The sequence below is a fragment of the Canis aureus genome, chromosome 4 (assembly GCF_053574225.1).
Source record: "Canis aureus isolate CA01 chromosome 4, VMU_Caureus_v.1.0, whole genome shotgun sequence".
NCBI lineage: Eukaryota > Metazoa > Chordata > Mammalia > Carnivora > Canidae > Canis > Canis aureus.
In genome coordinates, this window is record NC_135614.1 from 15,647,803 (window position 1) to 15,665,760 (window position 17,958).

The 17,958-nt window shown below is 42.0% G+C and overlaps 1 long non-coding RNA gene across 1 annotated transcript; it reads right to left on the reverse strand.

The window, feature by feature from the left end:
- Nucleotides 1-1,026: 1,026 nt before the first annotated feature.
- Nucleotides 1,027-15,429, reverse strand: LOC144311806 (uncharacterized). Its single transcript, XR_013377319.1, has 3 exons — nt 15,017-15,429; nt 13,876-14,038; nt 1,027-1,129 (listed from the first exon to the last, which is right to left on the reverse strand). It is a non-coding gene; the product is annotated as an uncharacterized LOC144311806 (long non-coding RNA).
- Nucleotides 15,430-17,958: the final 2,529 nt, after the last annotated feature.

Genomic DNA, 17,958 nt, shown 5'->3' on the forward strand with positions numbered 1-17,958 from the left:
GCAGAAATATTTTTATAAAGAGAAATTTTTTCTCATCCATTCTTGGTTACTGTGAGATATGGTCACTGAAGGATTCTGAGAGGGGAATGATAAACATCTCCGGATATTTCTCTAAACATCACTCTGTTGCTGTGTGAACAATAGATTGTGTGAGCTTATGAACAAAATCAAGAATGGAGCGCCTGAGTGGCGTGATGGATAAGTGTCAGACTCTTGATTTCAGCTCAGTCATGATCTCAGGGTCATGAAATCAAGCCCGGAGTCAGGTTCCACGCTAAGCATGGAGTCTGTTTGAGATTCCCTCTCTTTCTCTCCCTCTGTCCCTCCCCCCACTCACTTTCTAAATAAATAAACAAATAAATATCTTTAAAAAGAGAAAGAGAATAGAAACAAGAAAACTCTATGTAGGCTAACTCAATGTCTAAGAAAGAGATGATAGAACCAGTGGAGGTGAGAAAAAGTGGTCAGACTGGGGATGGACAGTCAATACTGATAGGTTAGAGGTGGAGTGTGAGGGAAGACAGAGGAGACCAGACTCTAAGGTCCTTAGCAGCTGAGTAGGCAACGGGACATTTACAGAGATGAAGAGACCTTGGGGAGAAACAGATTTGAGCTCAGGAGAGAAAAGTGGTACAGTGAAACAAACTCTCAATGCCTGAATTGCATGGAGAAATCTTAAACCATTCCAGAGGATCTTAATAATATCAAATTCAAAAGCTACTTAGTCCACTAAAAATATGAGTCTTCTGTTCTAATTTGTGGTTTCTGCATCAAATAAGTTGACTCTACTAAATATTTAGAAGCTGCCCTATTCCCAGCCAATCACTAAGGCTACACCACCAATGCCATTTATCACAGCGATGATGCCCATGTAATGCCCTGAGAGTGAGCCATGAGGTACAAGCATCACGCTCATACGTCTGTGTAAAGCAGCCAACGCTGTTACAGCAAATCAACCTAGTCTAGAGTATAAACTAATATGTCATGAAGGCCAAGAGCTGCCACTTTTCTCCCTGCTGATGTTACCTTCTTTTCCAGGGCCACTGTGCCAGATGGTTGTGCAGGTACAACTCTCGGGGACGCCCTTCACACTGCAATCCTGATGAAATCCCAATTCCTCAGGAAAATCCTGACAAGAAAGTGGAAGGCAACTCACTTCAGTGGAGATGGTAGCTGTTCTCCAGGCAGCAAGAGAAGCCCTGAGCAGCTACTCTCCCTCCAGGTTACTCCCCCTGCATCACCTGCCTTCAGTCATGCTCTGTGGGCATGGTTTTTCAGGTGAAATACCACCACTCATATGTTAATACACTTTAAAAATGCCTTTGACCCAGAGCTTACCCACAGGTGTCACTCCTCTCTGGCCTTTTGTTCAACATTTTGAATTTTACAATCTCTGGCACATTAACCCAAATGTGAGGGATAAGCCAGCTGGTATCACTGGGGAAAAGAAGAAAAAGCAAACACAGACTTCCATGTTTCTCAGTAGGAATATGTGGCACACTATCTTTGTTGCTATAGCGAGTGAGGGAGGAATGTGGGTGAATACCTGCATGCATTTATTTGTAAACTTATTCACATCGAATGAGCCTACCAGTTCCCCACCATGGTGTGGGAGGTCATCTGGGGGACAAGAGGTGGCACTAAGCTAGAAGCTATTACAAGACAAAGGTAAATAATAGCTCAGAGGTGGGTAAGTTTTTACCCATTAGGAAGACCTTTCCCATCATCTCTTGAATCCTGCATCAACTTCACCCAATAGGTTAGGTTGGGCATGTAGTAGTCACCCCATTCTCGAAGTGAGAAAAATGAGATTTGGGGAAGATAAGTGATTTGCATGATCCCTCTGCTTAAAAAATACAGAGTAAAGCTTCACATTCACATTCTGACTTCACGGTCTTTGGATATGGGGGATCCTCTGGCTTAGCCAATAGCAAATGATGGACTTCAGGCTTCAGTTGCGTAGATATATCAAATGTCAGAGCTCCTCCTCAAAACCTGTGACGTGAATGAACATTCTCACCCACCAATGCATTAGGCCCAAGTGGACACTCTTTCCCCAGGCTCAGGACTTAAGTCCCAAACCCAGTTACCCATCTTCACTGGGAACCTTTTTCCTGGAAGGTCAATGTCTATCCAAAATGGCTGTTTGGGTTTTCTTGTATAGTGTACCACTGATTTTTATCTAATTTTAATAAGTATTACAAGTTCATTGTTTTTAAAAGTGAAAAAAGAAATACCCGGTCATTTCAGAGGTAAAAGTAATTAATATGCTGTAAGTCAATTGGAATTATATAATACAGATGTTCCTATAACTATGTGCACTGAAGTCATAATGCTATCCTATTTTATGGCTTGCTTTTTTCCCTTTCTATATCATGAACATATATCCCAAACATTAAATATTTTACTAAAATATTATTTTTGACTTCTGCAGAGTAATTTTAGCCTACCATGTGGAAGTACTGTTATGTCCTCAACCATTTCTTTTCTTTTTTTTTTTTTTTTTGATGGATTTGTTTATCCAGTTTCAGTTTTCCTTTTACCTTTTATCATGAAGGAACAGGTTCATATGTACCCCAATATTTGTCATACACTTGACTCCTCTCTACCCCTAATTTCATACATCTGACCAGTCACTAACTCCTGCAGCCTTAACTCCTCCCTTCCTGCCGTCTTGTCTTTCCTCCTTCACATCTACTACTAGTGGTCCAGGCCTTCCCACATCTCTCTCCTGGATTGAGCTCTGTAGAGTCCATCAGGGCCCACTCCTTTCAGTTCACCGACTCCAGCCTAAATAGTCTAAAATTCCGGTTAGACCATATTGCTCCCCTGCTTATAAGCCATTTGGTGGCCCCCCATAGGCTAAAGTTAATGCCCAGTGTCCATCACATGGAATATGGGACCCTGGACGGTCAGGGCCCCAGAAGTATGTTTTCAGTATCATCTCCTGCAACTCTCAGACTCCAATTCCCCACATCAACTGTAGAAAATGGCCTCTAGCAACCACTCCATCCTCTCAGGAGTCATACTGTGCATTTAGATCTGCCATCTCTATCCATACCATTCCATTGCTCCTAAAAAGCTTTCTCCCCACCTCATTTCTTCACCTGGATAGCTCTCTTTAGTTGTTCAAAACTCTCCTCAAGAACTTTTCCTCCAGAAAAAAGTTCCCCTTTAATGCCTCCCTCATCACTACACCCATCCCCCAAGTCTGTGCTAGGAGCCCCTCCCTGTAGGGCTCCCACTGGCCCTGGTGCACATTTCCATGGAACACTACCACACATTGTTTGCAAGGATATGCACACCTGTATGTATCCCTTGCTAGACCATAAAATAATCCAGTGCCAACACCAACTCTTTTTTATATTTCAATACCCATAGGCCTATATACAACACTTGGCACAGCACAGATGCTGAAGAAACATTTAGTGAAGTCAGCCAATTTATTCCAAGGAAACAAGGCTTGTGCACTTAATCTCAAACTTGTCCCACTTATATTGCTCTGAGTCTCATTTCTTGAGATTGACTTAATCTGATTTTCTACTTTTGATTGTTCACTGATTGTCTATATCCTGTGCATTTTCACATACGTGACCTAAATTTAATCTCACCACAGACTAGCCAAGATAGCTGGTATTTCTGCCTCCTTCTAGAATTCACTTTTCTTTCATCTTATAAACTTACTCCAATGTTTCTCTGCAGAACAGTCCATCTCCTACTCCAGAACCAAGTAATTTTGGTGGAGTGACAGGTGCTGTGAATAGGCAGATGGCCAAGAGCAGAGCCAACTAGCACAGCACATTGTCCTAGCCACAATTATTCCTTCAGGGATGAGCACATGACCAAACGAGCCAGTGACAGGCAAGAAGTGTAGCCTGGCTGTTAAGATAAATGTACATACTCTTTCCTAGAAATGATGAAAGAGCTGCTATAGCCATATTGCCCCACCTGAGCCTCCAAAAAGACAGAGGAAACATAGTTGTGATGATGTTGGATAAGCCCTAGATGAAAGTGGGCTGAAAGCCACTCCTATGATCTGAACTTGTCACTTGTATGAGCAAATTAACTCCTTTTACCTATGTAGGTTGACTGGAATTAGGTTTTCTATAATTCATAAACCAAAAGAGTCCTAGTCCATATGCCTATAAAGAAAGTATTATTAGAAGCAACTGTTGTAAATTAAGACTCCAGAACATCACTATAGGCAAATTACAGCTAATAAACAGCACAGCTAAGATCCAAAGTTGGACTTTTGTAATTCTATACTTTCCTGTTCTCAGTCGTATGATTAAAAACCTGGCACAATGTAGATAAGGGAAAGCGTACACACACATATACACATACACACAATATATGCTGCCATGAGATTTTAAATGACTTCTGTGAGTCATTCTGCTCTTCTCTCCAATTAAGACATATTAGCACCTTAAACAACTCTGAAGGTCTGCCTCACACAATACAGAAGAGTATTCCTAAAAATGTGGGTACTCATTACTTTTTATTAGTCAAACTTTACTATATAGAAATATCTTTATTTAAAGGGATTTTATGATAACCCTTCTGCAAAGTGAAGAATATGAATGTTGAGAAGAAAATGAGTGTCATGATTTAAATCTGGGCATCAATCAATCAGGATTGCTTAAAAATAAGTTTGGTCTACAATTTAAAGAGAAAGGGAATCCTGATGGCATGCAGATCATATGTAAAAGACAGAGCATATCTTACCCTCTGTTTCAAAGGTTTGGACAAATAGATCATTCAATATGTCCAAAATACTTCCAAAGATCTCCCAAGGTAGAGATCCTCAATTGTGTAAGAAAACAAAAAAATAAAATAAAAATAAAATAACACGACAGTAGCAGCAACAACAACACAAACACCTTCTGGTGGAACAATTGGTTTATCTAGTAGACGTTAATTTAAAACAAATTTTTTTGAGCACCTCCTAAATTCTAAGGACTGTGTTAGATACCTGGGATATGGCATTAAGAAAAGAAAGAAGAGCCAGTTTTCTTGGAGGCTATAATATAAAAAGTGCTTTCTGCATGCTGTGCTAGAAACTGGTTATACAGAGATAAATCACTCTCACAGAGCTTCATCAAGCACAATACCTCTAAACTATTTGGATTGTTTCACTCCATTATTACAAAGACTTTTGAGCAAGCATCCCTCATAAATGTATATTTACTTGTTTATAAATTGTGTCTTTGCTCTTCTTTCAAATATGTGTAGTATAGTGTATACACATCAAAACCAACCAACAAACAGAAAGCAAAAAGGATGAGGCCAACACTTAATATAAAGAGTCCTTGGGCAGCCCGGGTGGCTCAGCTGTTTAGTGCCGCCTTCAGCCCAGGGCCAGATCCTGGAGTCCCAGGATCGAGTCCCACATCGGGCTCCCTGCATGGAGCCTGCTTCTCCCTCTGCCTATGTTTCTGCCTCTCTCTCTCTCTCTCTCTCTCTCTCATTCTGTGTCTCTCATGAATAAATAAATAAAATCTTTAAAAAAAAAATAAAGAGTCCTAATATTTCCTTCCCACACCCCTCATTGAAGAACACTGGTCTGGGGGACTGGGCCTCCAATGGCCTAGCATTGCCCTAATCAAATTACAGCTCCCTATATGCACAGTCGACGACAGACCTGCACTCCGGGGCTGGAGCTCTCCTGAGTATTTCTTACTTCGGTCCAGAAAACCACCAATCTGGCTGGCACTGTCCCTGATCCTGTCTGCGATCCATGGACACTTAAAATCACTCCTGAGATAAGGGCAACCATGGTCAAATCAGATGAATTATTTGCTTTTCAACCATTGGCTTTAGCATTGAGTAGACACACTGCTTGAATGAATGAATATTCCTCACAAAATATCTCACTTATACACCAGGAAGACCTGGTTTATTTGGCGAATGCTGGAAGACCTAAGGGAATGCAAGTCTCCAGCTCATTCTCTCCAGAAACACATTACGTGGACACAGCCAGGCTGTGTAGTCTGACCAGGCCTTCAGTTACGAAGCACCAGCATTCTTGGCATCCTCTCCTTCCAAGGCCAAAGTGTACAGCCCATCCGCTACGCGAAAACTGTGTTTTCTTAGGCCAATTTCTACTCATATTCCTGCAAATTAATTCAATCAACATTTATTGAGTGGCTACCTTGAACAAGACACAACAAATAAAAACTTATTTTGCCAAACGATTTGAGCCAACATAGATATGAGGCTGAAGAGACTCTTCTAGGCAGAGCTCCCACTTTAAGAAAATTATTTCACAAAAAAATGAATGCTAAGCAGAGTTTTCATGCCCAGCCCCTGGCATCATTGTGAGCATACATTAACAACCAACAGCATGCTTCATTCCTGCATACGCTAATGAAAAATGATTGCTTGTCTTTCTAAAACCAAACCAATTATTCTTGTTTTTGTTGAATGGAAATTAAGCTTGTGTTTAGTGACAGAATAACTAAATCAGTCTTATTCGGAACCCGAGCGTCAACGTGGATCCTGTCACTTTGCTGACAGGAAATGTAACCCAGATAGCTTATTTGATAAAACAGGGCTATTTTGGCTTTGAAACAAAAACTCCACTCTTTTGACTTCAGAGCAAATGAACCATGTGCCCTCACCTCCATCTCTCTCTTTCCCTGGCGCCTGTCCCCACGCAGCACGTAAGGAGGCAACGTTTCCCATAACCAGCAACGTCTGCTCCGAGCTGGTACATGCACACCTACCTGATTGAATATCACCATTTCAGAAGTGCTGCCTAATCACATTTTTTCAGGCTGTGTGAACAAAATAATGTTTCTTTAATTACGTGAACTCTTTATTTTTGATATTTTAATGACATTTTAGAAGATAGAACGGCCACTTCTCTTAGATCGGGTGGTATTAATCAGGTGTGACAGCTAGTTATTTGATACATTTTTAAATCCCACTTGTATTTTCACACGAGTAATCTGGGACTTGATTTCTCAGTCCTGGGCCTATAATGGCAACTTGTGTTTCTGCCCATAATGAGCAAAATAATTGAAACAAATTAGCACTATCTATAATTCAGTGGTAGCTTAAAGGCCTTATTTTATTTTATTTTTTTAATGAAATTAAAAAGCATTCTCTCCCCACCCCACCAACCACCACCCTCCCCTGCCCCAGGACAAATGTTAATAAATAAAGATCTGTGAGATCTACACTGTTTATCGTGTCGGTCCAACCTATGTCTTCCCCTGGGGCTGCACCAGTTGCGGGCAATAAACGTGGCAGGTCCATTTCCTCACTGAGCGTGTTTTGTGCTGGAGGGTTGCTCAGACTCACGTGGGGGCTCCTTTACCTGGGTCAGGACACTAGGGACCATTTAGTGCATCTTAGATGCTGTTTGGGGAATCACAGAGCATTAGCATGGGGTCTGATCTGGGCATGCATTTGTCATAAGTGCAGTAATTGTTAATTTGTTTGTCTCTCTGGTATACTCAACTGAGAGGCCCCAGAGGATGGGTGGGAGTTGCAGACGTCACAGCGTCAGCACCCAGCATTGTGTTGAAAGCGCTTGTCTAGAGGCCACACCACTAGTAAATAGGTGTTTGTGTAGAATGCAAAGTATAAATATTCCTCAGTCTTCTCATTTTACAGAGAAAGATGATGAGGCCCAGAGTAGAGTTGATCAAGTCTCAAAGGACATATACTTGAATTCCATTCTCAGGTCCCAGGCTAGTCTCCCATTTATTATACTGGTCTACTCCATAAAGCTGAAGGTCCAAACATTTAGTTAATAATAAGAGCAGGGGTGCCTAGATGGCTGAGTCAGTTAAGTGTTGGACTCTTAATTTCAGCTCAGGTCATGATCTTAGGATAGTGATCTTAGGAGATGGAGTCCTAGTCAGGCTCCGCGCTCAGCGTGGAGTCTGCTTGAGATTCTCTCTCTCTCTCCCTCTACCCCATTCCTGCTCACATTCTCTAAATAAATACATTCTTTTAAAAAATAGTAATAATAAGAGCAATAAAACAGTCTTTCTCAAATGCCAATGGGCATGAGAATCAGCTAGGGTGTTTATGAAAATGCAGATTCTGATTCAGCAGGTCTAGGGTGGGGCCTGAAATGCTGCCCATCTTTTTTTTTTTTTTTTAATATTTCACCCAGGGCAGCCCCGGTGGCTCAGCAGTTTAGTGCCACCTTCAACCCAGGGCATGATCCTGGAGACCCGAGTTCGAGTCCCACATCAGGCCCCCTGCATGGAGCTTGCTTCTCCCTCTGCCTGTGTCTCTGCCTCTCTCTCTCTCTCTCTCTCTCTATCCTGTGTTTCTCATGAATAAATAAATAAAATCTTTAAATAAATAAATAAATATTTCACTCATTATTTGAGAGAGAGAGGACAATGGTGGGGAGGGGTAGAAGAAGAGGGTGAGAGAGCCCAATGAGGGGCTCAATCCCCATCCCAGGACTCCAGGATCACTACATGAGCAGAAGGCAGACACTTAACCGACTGAACCGCCCAGGTGTCCTGAGATACTGCCTGTCTATCAAGCTCCATGTGACCCCAGGACTGCTGGCCTGTAGACCACACTTTGAGTAGCGAGGCCAGAGACTAGAGGGATTGATTAATCCTGCTGGCTCGGAGTCAGACTGGCAGGGCTCAGCTCCTGACTGCTACTTTCTGCATGTTATTCTATGCCAAGCACAGCACTGCTGCCATATGTCAGGCTCTATACTCTAAAACAAAGCAGGCAGTAGGGAGTGCGAGAGACTGAGGCAAACTGAGGCAAAGACTGAGGCTTTTGTGTGCTTTCCAAGTTAGTAGCTGCAGTTTATCTTGATTTGATTGTGGGAACAAAAGTCCTTTGCTGCCAGATCTGAATTGTCAGAGAAAATCTGCGTCCTTGATTTCATATTTGGGGAAGAAAAAGATGAAGATAGATAGATGATAGATGATAGAGAGAGAGAGAGAGAGAGAGAGAGATGATAGATAATAGGTAGACAGGCAGGCAGACAGTTCAGTGATATCTTTATTTTTAAAAATTAGCAGCAACTTAAAACATTTCAAAACCCATTACAGGCCACCCATGGGCTGGATCCTGCCTCTATCTTGCTACTTCTTTACAAATATGTTCTCATTTGATCTTCAAAACAACCCCAGGAGGGAGCGTTATTAGGATTACCATTTATCATCAGGGTAAAGGGCCCAGAGATACTGGGGAGCTCCCTCCCCGTGCCTGCCTGAGGCAGTGCCTGGACACCAGCTGGGAATGACTGATCCCAAAGCCAGATCACTACCCAGCAGTAGTGATCGTCACCAAGTCCTGCCTAACTCTGTTTCTCAAATGTCCCCCGGACTATGGCTAATGTGCCATATTCTAGCAGTAGGGAGCCTGGGCTTCTTGAGTACTGTGCTATCTTGTTTCTACCGTGGGCTCTGTCCTTATGTTGTTTGAAGATAATGGAATGAAATACCTAAATACCTAATGTCCATAGGCCTCAATTTGCCACAATGCCCACCTCGTTGGGCTAGTGTGAGGTTTAAGTGAGAGCTGAGCTCATAGTTAGTTTAGAAACTAAACCAGGCATGTAATGATGCCCAGCAAATAGCCACCATATGTGTACACCGTCCCTGTAATCTCCAGGGCATCTCCCCTGGGACCCAAACATGAAATCTGAATGTTCCTTATATGTCAGGAGGTCTGATTCACAAGGCACCTTTCTCAGTAGCTAACCAAGAGGAAATGTCATGCCACTTGAGCCGTGCCTAATGTCCCAGGGTTTTGACTTCTAGTCTCCCTCTATCATCTTCTCTGCCCCCACCACCCTACTGCTACAGAAAAAGCCTACATACACTCAGGAGCCAAGACAACCTGGTCTGGACCTTATTGGGCCCCCAGCTGCACACTATATCGGTCACCTCGCGCAAACTACTGGAGGCTCAATATTCCTGATTGAGAAAGAGAATAATAATCTCTCCTAAATTTTCTTTTTGTTTTTGTGGGAATTAGATGAGATGATGTATGTAAAATGCCTGGTACATAGCAGGCATTTTGTAAATTTAAGTTCCTATCTCCCCTCTGGCCCACCTTATCTCAGAAAGTCACTGGGTAAAGAGTGAGCAGATTATACCAAACCTACACATGTTCTCTCTCCACGCTGTGACAAAAGCTTGTAAAGAAGGCAAAATTATACCATATTCAGCCCTGGACTGGGAATGGAGAACCCAGATGTTTGTTTATAAACAAACATGGCAATGCAAACTGTCACTAACCCCATTTTCGGGGGGGGGGGGGAGGGGAATGGAGGTTTAGAGAGGCTAGGCCACTCGCTCAAGACCACTCTGCTATCCAAGTAGACTCAGTGTCTCATTCCCCAGTGGCTACACACCACGACAAGTCATTTTACTTCATCCATCAAATAAAGATCTCAGCAATATCCAACTGTATGAGAAATTCATATTTTTGTCCTGGTTTTTATTTTTATTTTGGGGGGGGGGGTCTTTCCCATCAAATTCTTCACTGAGACTAGACCAGGATGCAGCCCCTGTTGAAAAGGAGCTGAAGGGCAGTGGCTCGCCCTCAAATACACCGTTCCATCGTATTAAAGACAAGGCATGTTTGGTGATCTGCCCCAGTCTCCTTTCAAGCTGGCCTGTGTGGACAGTTGGGTAGTCTCTCTCTTGGATCTAAACTATTTTCAAGTGGCTCAGATGTCCAGGATGGAAAGGATCTTTTTGATACAGATCAAGTTCAGCTTTGATCATTAAACCATTCCCTACTTCCCTGTGAATTTTCACCAAAGTGGGAAACTGAGCCAACGCATGCACCTCAGCTCAGAGGGTGGGTGCTATGGATCAAGGCGGTAGAGGGGTAGGGGCGCAGCTGTCTCCTCTAAGCCGCAGGAAGACACCCTGTTAGGACTGAAATCCAGGGCGAAAAGAGGCACTTTAAATAGAAATCACATACTGCTACCCTGTCTCCCTCCCCACTCCCCTGCAAATAAACACATAAGGTTTATGATTGGATAACAGTTTGGTTTCATTCCAAGTGTAGAAATGGGCTTAGAAGACTTCAGTTTCCTGTCTCCTAACTTTCCTGACCACAAATATTTTTTATTGTAAGCCATGAAAGCAAAGGGTTATTTAATAAATTAACACTTCAAATGCCTTTGGTTCAACCCTCAGCCCTAAACTCAATTATTGGCCTTCTATTCATTTAGCTCAGGCACTTAGACCTGCCTCGCCTGTCTCTTAATTCCTTCACCTAGAAAGCTTTAGTCCTTATCCTTGCTAGATTTTATGGTTTTACAATACTTTATTGAATTGCTATATTGTAATTTTTCTGCCCTCCACCCCCATCCCAAATAACCCTTTATGAAGCAGCATAGACATAGCCCGGTATGCAGTGAGGTAAGCGCAGCAGTCTATAGCATTTCACAAATTTCTCTTGGTCTGACAAATCACAAAATAATCACATTAAAACACACACACACACACACACACACACACACACACACACACCAGCAACAACAACCTAGCCCTTTGCCTGCAGGACAATGCATGGTTTTTTATTAAAAGAGGAATTTAAATTCCTTCTGTGCACAGACTGTTTTAACTATAAAGACTTAGAAAATTAATTTTTGCCTATAATCTCTTATAGATAATGCTATAAAAATAGTTCCTCTTTAAGAAGCATATTTCATGCAAATATCAAAAAGCCTTTTATCTGTGTTCAAGATTTCTGGTTCTATTTCTGTCCCTTGTTTCCTTCTCTTAGGAGGAGATCAGATTTCGGGGGCCCTGGATCCCAGAACTTAGTCCTGGGAGACAGGACGCAGGGGCAGGCCACAGGTCCGCCAGCTTGCCATCCGGCAAGCACAGCACCCAGGTCCCTGCCAAACTTCCTACTCTGTGCTGGGCACTGCGCCACGCGCCAGGGCCACAGAGGGGTGGATTCAAAGGGTGAGAGAGGCAGAGTTACAGCCAGAAAGTTCGAGAAGGCCTGGTGCTGTGGTGGCAGTTCAGAAGGAGAGGGGAATAGTGTCTGCGAGGCAGTGTTGCCCAAACCGCCCTCCCGCACAGACCACCTTCAGGGTTTCTGCACATCCTAGAACCACCTCTATTATTATTATTATTTATTTAATATTTTCTTCAGGTGATTCACTTTTTTCCTTCAATTCAGCCTCATCCCAAGCACTCGCATCTGTGAAAGTCACTGCTTAACGAGCTGCTCGTGTTTGTTTCTAATATACATTAAAATTAGGGCATAACCATTAAAATGAAGTTTATCCTGATGTCCCTAAAAACGATCTCAGGTGTACCACCAGGCATCCTCACAGCACACTTCAGGAAACCCTACTCTTATGGACCGAATATTTGTGTCCCCCCACCCCAAAGGCATAGGTTGAAATCCTACCCTCCAATGTGATAACATTAGGAGATGAGGACTTTGGGAGATAATTGGGTATTGAGGGTGGAACCCTTATGAATGGGATTAGTGCCCTTATAAAAAGACACTAGAGCTGGCTCTGAGTCTGCCCTCCCCTATGTGAGGACACAGTCTATGAACCAGGAATCAGACCCTCACTGGGCATGGAATCTTCTGGCACCTTGATCTTGGACTTCCCAGGTTCTTCAACTGTGAAAAAAATATGTCTGTTGCTTAAACCACCCAGTCTACGGGATTTCACCTGAACAGATGAAGACACAGAAGAAGACACCGGGAAAAGGCAAGAGGAGAAAAAAAAAAATAGCTAGGGCTTAGCATTTGTAGAAAAAGGGTTTCCAAACTGTGTCAGGTGGTGGGGGGACTCCCCATCTGTGTACACACTCCCCAGATGAAGCACTGAAGTCAAATGCTCAAGATGCCTCTGTCCTTCTGTCCCCAGAGCCCCAAACCTTCAAACTCATATTGTCTGACAGGTGGTTGGGCCTGGATAAATCCGCCCAAATCTATCCCGATCACCAGAACACACATCCAAGCACACCTCCTGTCGCTGTAGTCCACAAGATAAGCTCTCACTGGAGAGAGACAGTGCATACAGTCACACTCATCTGCCATCAACACAGAAGGTTGATGGCCCACAAGGGATATGATACCTATCCATGCCCCAAGTATTGGACGTTTTGGTTTGCTAATTTTCTGAAGGCAGCTGTGGAATAGTAGAAAGGGTGAGGTTATATGGAGCCAAGTCTCCTATATTTCTTCCCAGACACTGACCAGATGCATAATCTTGGGTGAGTTACGTCAATCGTAGGACTCCCCACTTCCATGTCTGTAAAATGGAGATAATGATCAACATTTGCAACAATGTTTTTGAAGGGGGCGGAGGCTAGACAAAATGCCTGGTGTGTATAAATACGTAATGCCTAAGCACGTAATTTGAAATCATGCAGTAAATATATTTTTAGGATAAACTATGCAGCCATTACAAATGATGAAATCATAGTAAAGAAGACCATAAAAGCAATTATCAGAAACCCTTAAGGCAATTAAAAGATACTCCAAAAATTCCAGTATTCCCATTTTAATACATTCCAGTGTGTGCCTTAATGTGTATTCACTCTACTTTCACGTGAGGAACACTGTGCATATTTCTGGACCCAGACAAATAAAAACATAGTAAAGTAAGACTTTTTGTGCATTAGAGCTGAGAGACAGTCTGGCATAGAAGTGAGTCCTGAGTCCACTAAACTGGACTTTAATCCCAGTTAGGTTTTCTCCTGAATGTTATCTTAGCTAAATTACATAGTCACTCTAAACCTCGGGTTCCGTTTCAGAAAAACAGGGATATTAATAATAGTATCCACCTCCCAAGTTGGCTCAGCTGATGTTAGTAAATTCTGGTGTTGAGTAAATTCCCAAGAAATGGTACTAATATTAAGGTTTTAGGATTGTGGGTGATACTTTTACCTTCAAAAAAGGATCTTTGTTGGGGCACCTGGGTGGCTCAGTGGATGAGCATCTGCCTTTGGCTCAGGTCGTGGTCCCAGGGTCCTGGGATCGAGTTCCACATCAGGCTCCCCGCAGGGAACCTGCTTCTCCTCTGCCTCTGTCTCTGCCTCTCTGTGTCTCTCTTGAATAAATAAAATGTTTAAAAGAAAAAAAAAAAAAGGATCTTTGTTGGCTATAGAAAATGTAAAGTAGCCAAATTACAACTACATTCACTATATTTCTGTTGTTCAACCCCAAAGCTGTACTGTGGGAAAGAGCTAGAAGACCAAAGTCACCACTACTACCACCAGGGTGCCCGATCAATACTAAACCACACCTAGGCAGCCTGTGACCAAACCAGAGGGACAAACGTTCACTTCCTTCCCGGCCCAGTCGAATAGGACAGAATGATCCAAGTGCTTTTTTCGTCACACTGAACAAATGCATCTGAAATATCCCTGGGCTGTATGTCTACCCCTGCCACTTCCAATTTTACTTCACAGCTACATTGGAAAAATTTAAACCCTCTTCAATTTAAGCTGCTTTTATTTGTATTCAGACTAAGATAGAGTGTGGGTGCCAGGGGATAACTTGACCATTAAAAAAAAAATTCCATTTGACTACATATATTTTTTATCAATTTGGGAAAGCTATCAAAGCAGGCATTTTCACTTAAAAGCTTGGAAATAAAGCTGATATTATCTGGCGGGGCGGGGGGGCTGGGGAAATCACCATAGCAAAAAAAAAAAAAAAAACAACAAAACCCTTTCGTGTATCCAATTTCACATTGCTGTTGTCATGTACAGGATGTATATTCAAATGTGTTTGCATATTTCTAAACTGATCATACATCAAAATTAGAGCCATATTGTTCCTTTTACAGTGAAACTGTTTATATAGGAAATATTGTAGCAAATGTTCCCTGCCTCCACCCGGGGTTGTGACTGATTGCAGAGTGAGATAAAAGCACTTGTGTCCACAAACAGGAGAAAAGCCTCTATGCATGCAAGAAATGAAAAGAAGGTGTGATTTTAACACAAACACTATTATCAACCCAGGGGGAAAAAAAAGATTACTGGAGTTTATGCAAATTCAGAGAAAGCCAAAAGCATATACTTACACCCTGACAGACTGAAAATTAGGGGTTGGGTCAGATAACAGAATTCAGTTTGTACAGTTCGGAGTAGCTCCTGGATGGTGTTTTATTTCCATGCAACCAACGGAATTAAAGTCATTTAGAAGAGACAGAGATGGCCCTCTAAGGGGAACCGGTTTCCCACCAAGCTATGGGAAACAGTGATGGAAAGCCAATCCTTTGGCTCTTTAGCGTTTTCCCTGAAAGAGCTAAGCTGGTCTCATGAAGTTCAGCTGAATTTCCCCTCCTTTACAGGGAGCCTTTTTTCCTTTCTTTTCATCAAAAGCTTGCTCCAACTACAAAGTGAAGTGGGAAGTTGGCAATTATCCTACAAATCCAGGTTATGTTGTTTGGTCAACAGAACTGTAGATTTGGTGGAGCTCTAAGGAATTCTAGAGATTATCCTAGTCTGCAGCTTTCAGACTTTGAATATCTTGTCAATGGAATCATGTGTAGAAGAACCCCAACACGCAAATTAGATTCTAACTAACCATAACAGCCATTCTAACATCATAAATGTATTTTAAAAGCAGGCAAGAAGTCATGATTTTAACGTTTAACCTTTTATATCATGGACAAATGAGAATGACAAGACTGGTTTGACAAATAGAAAATATTGATACTTGGGTTTATGACAACAGTTTTACATCTGCCTCAGCATCTAGTTCCTTGCTTTTGAAAGCACCATTTCTCACACAAATAAGCAGTGTACTATAGTAACAGTTTTATATTTTAAAAGTATAAACAGGGCAGCCCAGGTGGCTCAGTGGTTTAGCACCGCCGCCTTCAGCCCAGGGCCTGGTCCTGGAGACCCAGGATCGAGTCCCATGTCAGGCTCCCTACATGGAGCCTACTTCTCCCTCTCCCTGTCTCTGCATCTCTCTCTCTCTGTCTCTCATGAATAAATAAATAAAATCTTTTTAAAAAGTAAAATATAAGTATAAACAGGAAACTTGATCTAAAAGATTTCAAATGTTGGGGTGCCTGGGTGGCTCAGCTCTGGATCTCAAGGTCATGAGTTCAAACCCTATGTTGAGCTCCATGCTGGGTGTGGAGCCTCCGTAAAAAAATAAATACATAAATTTCAAATGTCAGAGGACACTGTATTCCAAGGCCTTTGTCAAAACAAGATCACATGGCCACACAAATAAAAGGACTGATGAGCTGCAATATATAGAATTTGGGGGTATATGGGTTTTGTTATTAAAATTCTTAAAATTGAATAGAAATAGACTGTAAAATAAAATTCAAGTTAAATGGCTAAAAAACTCATGAATATGGTTTGAAAACTGCTGATGTAGTTCAACATCCATATTTTAGAAGCAGGGAAACCAAGGCCCGGAATTGAAATGGCTCCCCTGGGATGCAGCATAAGGCATGGGGCAAAGCTCTTTCAGTGCCCCATTTCTTGCATTTTCCATATCTCTGTAGATTGCTCCTTAAGCTCTAAATAGGTTTTATTTTCTCCTGTTTTTATTTATTTATTTTTTACAGATTTTATTCATTTATTTGAGAGAGAGAGAGAGAGAGAGAGCACATGAATGGGGGTGGGGGAGAGGCAGAGGGAGAGGGAGGAACCGACTCCCCACTGAGCATGGGGGACAGACGATATGGGGCTGGATCCCGGGACCCTGAGATCATGACCTGAGCCAAAGGCAGATGTTTAACTGACTGAGCCTCCCAGGTGCCCCCATTTTCCATTTTTAAAACCAATAAAATAAAGAAACAAAAAACCTCAGTGACCCAACACCCCAACGTCTTCATCATATTCTTACCTGCATTTCTACTCACTTTTTAAGTTTCTTGAAGAATATCTACAATTTCCATCTCCTCTTCAGTCAGCTCCACTGTGACTGCCACTCCTACCTTCCCAGCAATTCCAAGTCTACTTTCTTTTTGCTAAATGTTGTTGTCTGTCATCTACACTAGATTGCAAACTTTATTATGACAGAAATTTGTGTGTGTTTTGTTCATTGACGCATCCTGATTACCTACTCACAGTAAGCGCTTAATAAATATTTGTTGGATAAATTAACAAGTCATGTTAGAGTCCTATCATTTGTGACTAAAACTGATTATCAAAAATCTCTAAGGGCAGAGTTCCATTTTCAAATAACACTTGATAAAGGACTAAAAGGGAAGGATATGGTTGGTCAAAAGCAACTGCCTAGTAAGAATCATTACAAGTATAATCATTTAATGGCTCTAGAAACACTTCTATTGTTATAAGAGACCAAATTTTAATCCAACTGTGGCACTCAAAGGCTTTCTCAGTCTTGAGTTGTATCACTGTAGATGACAAATGCTTCCACTTTCCATAAGTCCTGCAATTTGGAGCTTATATATGCCCTTTTAATTTTACCTGTCAACCTGCCAGTTCATTTTCAAGCTCATCTCTTCCTTGTCAAATGCAGCCACCAGAACCAAGGCATACTAGTAATATTCTGTTTCCCAAACTCTCATATTTCCAAGTAATTGTAGATGACATCCAATCAGCAGCTCATGATGATAAAGGTTTATTTCCCACCCATACTGCATGCCAGCTGTAGGACAGCTACAGCTCCATCCTATGAGTCTTCTTTATTTTAGGACCCAGGTTTAGGAATCAGTCTCTTTTGAGGACATTGCATTCTCATGGCAGAGGGCAAGAAAGGAATGGTCCCTAAAGCTTCTGCTCAGACATATAATGCAACACATCTGCTCACCTATCATTGGCCAAAGCAATTCACACGGCAAAGCCTGATGCTAATAGTTGGGATGCATTCTTGCCATGGAGAGGGAGGTCCTATAGAGAAAGAAATCTTATAAAGATGAGAGCAGTTAAGGGGGTAGTAAATATTTGGGGAAAGAAAAAGTAACAATACGGTCCTCCACAGTTACGGTTTGAATATTGAGAATGAGAGAAAGATTGTAGTCTAAAGAGACTC